The 7,552-nt window shown below is 43.8% G+C and overlaps 1 long non-coding RNA gene across 1 annotated transcript; it reads right to left on the bottom strand.

The window, feature by feature from the left end:
- Nucleotides 1–1,513: 1,513 nt before the first annotated feature.
- On the bottom strand, nt 1,514–4,592 carry LOC102155838. Its single transcript, XR_005365263.1, has 3 exons — nt 4,277–4,592; nt 3,686–3,798; nt 1,514–1,977 (listed from the first exon to the last, which is right to left on the bottom strand). It is a non-coding gene; the product is annotated as an uncharacterized LOC102155838 (long non-coding RNA).
- Nucleotides 4,593–7,552: the final 2,960 nt, after the last annotated feature.

Genomic DNA, 7,552 nt, shown 5'->3' with positions numbered 1-7,552 from the left:
CCAACACACTATTTTAGGATTTTTGACCTCCGAACGGTCTGATAATTAATTTGTATTGTTTACACTCCCAATTTTTTAGTGACTTGTTCCAGCAGCAGTGAAAATCTGATGCACACACACCCACATGCACTTAGAGTGCACATACAGCTTGAAGAAAATGGTTTTTATGAAGATAAAAAAAAGTCACATATATACACATACAACATAAGCAGTTCAAAGAAAAATTATGAACTAAATATATGTAGGTAACCGCCACCCACAAGAGAAATAGAACATTCCCAACAGCCTACACACCCCCTTAGGCCCTTCCCCTTCCTGTTCCTCCCTCCCCGCTGAGACCACAACTGCCCGACTCCAGGGTCATCATTTTCAGGGTTTCCTTCACAATTCACAGGCGCCTAAGTGCCCACAGACGAGTGGATTTCTTTTTTTTTTTTTTTTAATTTTTTTTTTAAATTTATTTATGATAGTCACAGAGAGAGAGAGAGAGAGAGAGGCAGAGACATAGGCCGAGGGAGAAGCAGGCTCCATGCACCGGGAGCCTGACGTGGGATTCGATCCCGGGTCTCCAGGATCGCGCCCTGGGCCAAAGGCAGGCACTAAACCGCTGCACCACCCAGGGATCCCAGACGAGTGGGATTTCTAAACCGTACGGCGATGTTGCCTGTTCTCCTAAAGGTTTTCATGGTGGTGGGATTCGCGTTAACACAAATGTTTTCCGCCGTGATCGTTTTTGAGCGCACAGTTAGTTCTGTGATGTTGGGTGCCTCCACATTGTTGGGCAACAGATCCTAGAACTTTGCATCCTGCAGACCCCAAATTTCATCCTCATTAAATCACTCCCCTTCCCCCTCCCCCAGGGTCCCTGGTCACCACCAGGCCTGCTGTCTCTGCGAGTTGGTGACTTTAGATCCCTCGTCTGAGCGAAATCCTACTAGTTTGTCTTTTGGTGACCAGCTTTTCTGCAAGAGCATCCTCAAGGCTCACGCACGTTGCAGCATGGATCCGAATTTCCCTCCGCTCTAGGTCTGAGTAATGTCTCGCTGTGCGTGGACACCGCATCCCGCTGGTCCATCCACCTGGCGTGGACACTTGGTTTGCTCCCCCCTTTGGGCCATCGAGGATGTTGCCGCTGTGAACGTGACTGTACGACTCTTCTTTCAGTTCTTTTGGGTATGTATCCAGAAACGGGGAATTCTATTTCTTAATTTTTTTGCGGAAATTTTTCTGTTTTCCACGGCAGCTGCCCGTTGTACATTCCCACAAAGAGTGCACAAGAGTTCTCATTTTTCCACATCCTCTTCAGCACCTGCTATTTTCTGGTTTTGGGGTTTGGGGTTTTTTGGGGTGTTTTGGGGTAACAATCATCCTAAGGGATGTGAGGTGATACTGTGTTGTGGTTTTGATGTGCATTACCCTAATGATTAGGGACACTCGGCATCTTTTCATATGTCTATTGGCCATTTGCATATCTTCCTTGGAGAAATGTCTATTCAAATTCTTTGCCTGTTCCTTTTTTTTTTTTTTTTTTTTTTTGCCCATTCTTTAATGAAGTTATCTGGGGGTTTTTTGGTTACTGAGTTGTAGAAGCTCCTTATATATCCTGAATGTTAACCCCTTATCGGAAATACGACTCTCATTTTGTCCCTTTCCATAGGTTGCCTTGTCATTCTATTGATTGTGTCCTTTCATCCAGAGAAGTCTCTAATTTTGGAGCAGTCCAATTTATTTTTATTTTTATTGCCTATATTTTTGACATCATAACCAAAAACATCACTGCCAAATCCAACGTGGAGGTTTTCCCCTATGTTTTCTTCTGAGAGTGGTATAGTTTGGATCCATTTTCAGTTACTTTTTTTTATATGCTGGGGGGGGGTAAAGGTCCCACTTCATTCTTCTCCATATGGCTATCCAGGTTTTTCTCAGCATCATTTGTTGAAAAGAACTGTCCTTTCCCCTACTGAAGGGTTTGGGCACCTGTTGAAAATCATTTGACCATAAATGCAAGGGTTTATTTCTGGGCTCTCTATTCTATTCTATTCCATTGGTCTGCATGTCTGCTTTTATGCCAACGCCAAACTATTTTGACTACTCTAGCTTATTTATGCTTATTTTGGAACTATTAGAATCCTATTTGTACTCTTGAGGATTTTGTTGGCTTGGGATTTGTGTTGGTTTTGGTTTGGGTTTGGGTTTGGGTTTGGGTTTTTTGGTTTTTTGTTTTGGTTTGTTTTTTTGGGGTTTAGCATTGAGATATTGCATATAGCTGAGTTTGTTCATTTTCATTGAATATGGTATTCTCTCGTCCAAAATTTGTCCATTCTATTGTTGGCGGATATTCAAGTCTTTCTCAAAATCTATGGGATTTTTTTTTGGAAATAGATTGCTGTCACCCAGTCCCATCAGGTTTGAAATGCTTTTTCATAGCTACAGTCTCTTTCGACCTAGATCATCTTTGTGATTTCATCTTTTGAGTTTTTAAACATGTAATTCATAACCATTTTATATTTCCTATCCGAGATTCTAACATTTGAATTTCCTGATGGTCTAAGTTTGCTGTTAATTATATGTGTGGAAACTCAATCTTCTATCTGTGTGGTTTTACTGATTTTTTTTTTTAAGATTTTATTTATTTATTTGAGAGAGAGCCTGAGGAGGAGGAGAGGGAAAGGAAGAAGCGGACTCCCCACTGAGCAGGGAGCCAAGCGCAGGGCTTGATCTCAGGACCCAAAGATCGTGACCTGAGCTGAAGGTAGCTGGTTAACCAACTGAGCCACCCAAGTGCCCCATGTTTAGTTGATCTTTGATTGAAAGTCGGTATTTGGTTGATATTCATCTGTTGAATTATGCGTGGCCTAAGTTGAGCATGCTTCCTTCCTCCAGATATGATTTTTTATTCACTTCTTCGAGGAGCCAGGGACTGTTGCAAATCTACAACTACTCTTAGCCCATATGTGGAGCATGAGGAGCCCTAGGCTCATTCCTCACCCCCCTCCCCTCCATCTTGAAGCTGGCCCAAGAACTTACTTTCTGGATGGCAGGGCTCATAGTGCAATTTCATTTGCTCCTGCTCAAGTCTACCTTCTTAGAGGCACTGGAATTTATGGGGTTTTCACTGGGATTTTTTTTTTCCTTTGGAAAATTCCCTATTTTCTGTGATAAAAGCAGTGTCATAAAAGTTGGGTGTTATGTAAGTTCTAGTTGTTTTGTAAGAGGAGAACTCTCTTGAGACTATCTGGTGCAACGGCATATCAAAAGCAGAAGTCCTTCAGATGTCATTTTTGGTAGGTTGGTAAGGCCCTCAGGCTCCTGCTTGATCCTAATAAACGGCAGCTATTCCATGAACCAAACTGGACTTTTGCTTTATTGAATAAGATAGACAGGAGCTAGGTTGTCCCCTGCTGAGGACAAAAGCTGTACCTGGTCCTCACAGAGGCATCAGAGCGATCTGGAGACCAGAAAAGAGAAACGAGCTCTACTGAATGAGTTTTATTACGTTTCCACTGTTTGCTGAGAAATGTGAGCCATAAACTAACCATAAATGCATCCATTGTTAAGAATAATGTGATTTGGGTCTACTTTGGATGAATCAATGAGGTTCTTCATTATGTGACTCTGAGGGAGGTGAGTGTGAGAGCTCGGGTCCATCACCTACATCAGGTAGTATCTGGACAATCAAACTTACCTTGAGCTTATTATTTTGGCCTGTTGCTGAAGCGTCTTCACCATGTTAAGATTTGATGGGAGCCTCTTGGTTTAGAGAGCATACTTCTATAAAGAAGCTACTTGAAGAACATTCTGTCTTTCGCAAAACGACATTTCAAGATATCTATTAAATTACTCAGCGTCCCTTAAACAAGAACCCACACACTTAAAAGATTTCTCCTTATATTCAATGCCAGGAAAAGCCACATCTCTTTAGAAAAAGATGTTTGCTTTTTATCAAACTAAATAACCCATATGTTTCCTGTCTCAATTTTTTTTCCTTAACTCCCAGAAAAATCAGATCTACACTAAGGGCTCAATTGGGGTAACCAGTACATCCCAGGTCCCATTTCTGTCTCTCATCCTGTTTGTAAAAAATAACATGATTATCCTTTCACTTCGTATCATAAAAGTAATGCATATTCATTATTCATATTCGTTAGGGAATACAGGCAAGAAAATTTTTTAAAAGCCTGTTCCTATTAAAACCTTAGTGTACATCCTCTGACTATACCATCCCCACTCCCACCCCTACTCTATTGTTATTTCCTTGCCAGATAGGAGAACTGACTCTGACTTATGTAGGGAAGGAAATTTAGGAAGAAAATTTTCCTTTTCTTCTACCCATCACATGTTCATCAGCTGGGTCCCTGCAAAATAGACCAACAAAAGACGCATTAACAAGAGAAAAACAGAGGTTTAGTAACATGTACATCACACTTAACTCATGGAGTACCCAGTGGCGAGTAACTCAAAAATGTAGTTAGAATTTGGGTTTATTCTTTTTTTTAAAGATTTTATTTATTTATTCATGAGAGACCCAGAGAGAGGAGCAGAGACACAGGCAGAGGGAGAAGCAGGCTCCATGCAGGTGCCCGATGCGGGACTCGATCCTGGGACCCCCAAGTCCAGTCGAAGGCAGACGCTCAACCACTGAGCCCCCAGGTGCCCCAGGGGCTACATCTTTACAAACGTATGTCCTCTTTTTTTTAGGCAAATGGGGAGACTGGAGAGAGTTTTCCTTGTATGGCTCTTCTCAGTTGCCTTCTGTTCAAAGTAATCATCATGCCAAGGTACCGAGGCGTGTTGGGGGGGGGGGATTCCACTACCACCCACTTGCCGAAGCTGTAAAATCTACTCGTTAGAAGGCTCCTGGAGGGCTCCCACGATTCAAGTGGAACACCCAGGCCTCAGAATGACAGCAACCCCGTTTACAGCCCCAGAGATGGAAATCCCGGCCTCCTCAGGACTTGACCATTGGTTGACTCGTGTCCAAACTCCTTTTCTTCGTGGGGCCTGGCCAGCGTGAAGCAGGCATTCAGCGCCCCACGAGGATTGCGCGGCGTGGGGCGGGCCCGGGAGCCAGTCCACTGAGCACCGGGGGTTCTGCTGACATAAAATCAGGATGAATAGAAGGAAGCGTTTCGAACCGCTGCCACCACCTGTTTTTTCCTCCTCTCTCCTGTGTAGCCCAAGCCTGGTGATAATGAATCTATGTCGCCCCAAACCTAATGCCGCTGCTGTGACAAAGAAACCATGGACTGACTGTCATTCTCCTGGGGGCTCCTGGGCATCGGCTGCCCGCATGCCCTTCCTGCCCTTCCTGCCCCACCGAAGACGGGGGGCATCTGGAGGATGGGAGAACAGGGGTCCGCACTGGGCGGGAGGCCAGAGTCCCCCTGAGTGCCTCACACACAACTAGAGCAAAACAAAGGCTGATTCTTTTTATTTTAAAAATTCACTGTAGATGTTTTTTTTATTTTAAATTTTTTTTAAATAAAAATTTTAAATTTTTATTTTAAAAATTCAGATGCGAATCTGTTGCATATCATTGACACCCGAGACCTAACGGGCACCCTCCTCAGCTGTTTATCTCCTGCAGTATTTCTCCGCAGCTATGGGAACACCCATTTATAGGACCCTGGTACACTCAGTGATGTCAATGTTAGTTCTGAGGAAAGGGTTATGGCAGTCAAAATACCTTTGGGAAAGGTATTTTCTATATTATATTTCTATATTTTCTATATTATAGTTTTGGATAGGCTAAATGCACTATATCTAATTAACTTCTAGAAAGTTGCCCCCTATCCTGCCATACACACACACACACACACACACATTCCAGTAGAGCTGTGTTCCAATAGAACCTGATTTATGGACACTGAATTTTTTTTTAATTTTTATTTATTTATGATAGGCACACAGTGAGAGAGAGGCAGAGACATAGGCAGAGGGAGAAGCAGGCTCCATGCAGGGAGCCCGACATGGGATTCGATCCTGGGTCTCCAGGATCGCGCCCTGGGCCAAAGGCAGGCGCCAAACCGCTGCGCCACCCAGGGATCCCTGGATACTGAAATTTGAATCATGTAATTTTCACATCATCGGATACAAATTTTTCTTTTTTCTTTTTTTTCCCCCAACCACTTAAAAATGTAAAGCCGTTCTTAGTTCACAGGCTATACAAAAATAGGCAGGGTCAAATCTGGCTCAAGGGCTATTGTTTCCTGATCCATGTTTTAAATATTTGTACCGGGACGCCGGGGTGGCTCAGCGATTGAGAGTCCGCCTCGGGGATCGGGGATCAGGGATCAGGGATCGAGTCCCAGGTCGGGCTCCCCGCAGGGAGCCTGCCTCTCCCTCTCTGTCTCTCATGAATCAATCAATAAACTTTTTTTTTTATAAATAAATAAATAAATAAATAAATAATAATAAATAAATATTTGTAGCACAGTGACCACCTCCCTCAAAATGCTATTTGCTCAAACAAAAACGTGTGTATGCTTTGGGGCTGCCTTATTAGGAAGATTTCAGATTTAACCTGACATTTCCGAGGGGGAACAGTCTTAATAAAGACTAGCTCCAAGTCAGCGCCCGGCGACGCCCGCCTCCTGCTAGCACCCCTCCCGTGCGACACTAGCATATGGCACAAGTGATGGCATGTCACATCCAGGAGGGAGTTATAAAGACTGATTTCCGTCTTGGATGCTCTCTCTCTGTGTCTCGGAATCTGCCGTGGGGTGTGGTGAGGCCCACCCGGCGAGGAGCTGGAGCCTCCGGCCGACAGTCAGAGGGGGACTAAGGCCTCTGGATCACACCCGTGGGAGCAGGTTTAGCAGCACACCCCGCAACCTTGGCTAATGGCTTGAATGGAACCTTATGAGAGACTCTGCACCAAAACCCCCCAGCCAAGGCCTCCTGAACACCTGATCCCCCAGAAACTGTACGGTAATGAATGTGTGTTGTTTTCAGCTACAAAGTTTTGGGGTCACTTTTTACGCGTCCAGAAATAAGTAAAGCAGTGTCTATGCGTGACCAAGATCTGTTGGGATCCTGACACCAACCCTTCCCATATCCCTGTTCTCAAGCCCCCTCTGCTCTGATGTAAAACCCAACCCTTTGTCTGGGTGCCCAGTCCATGAACCCTGCTGCACCCAGACACTCCCTGAAATTGAGACTTAACTCGAGCCTTTGGAATGTCTGTGTGTCACATATGGAACTAGTAAAAGGAGAGAGGAAAAGTTCCTTGCACATTATTTTCCATAAAACACTGGTTGGATTTTCTGAATCTAGTAGTTTAACAGCATTTTTCCCTCTCAAGAAAAAAAAAAATTAATCTGCTCCTTCCTAACCTACTTATGTGACTCGTCATCTTTCCTTCTCACGTGTTCCAGTTTCTTTCCAGACAGTATATTGAAGTTTAAGTACCAGTTCTTAGAGAATTGTGCTGTTTTTCAGTTACCTGATTTTCCTTATGATGCACAATCTATTCCACTATCACTCTTCAGTATGAAAGGTCCTGTGGTTATTCAAGATGACATTTTGTAAAACATAAGGCAGGAAAAGCAAT

This window comes from Canis lupus, chromosome 10, assembly GCF_011100685.1.
Source record: "Canis lupus familiaris isolate Mischka breed German Shepherd chromosome 10, alternate assembly UU_Cfam_GSD_1.0, whole genome shotgun sequence".
Taxonomy (NCBI): Eukaryota; Metazoa; Chordata; class Mammalia; order Carnivora; family Canidae; genus Canis; species Canis lupus.
This window is presented reverse-complemented; position numbering and strand designations above follow the sequence as displayed.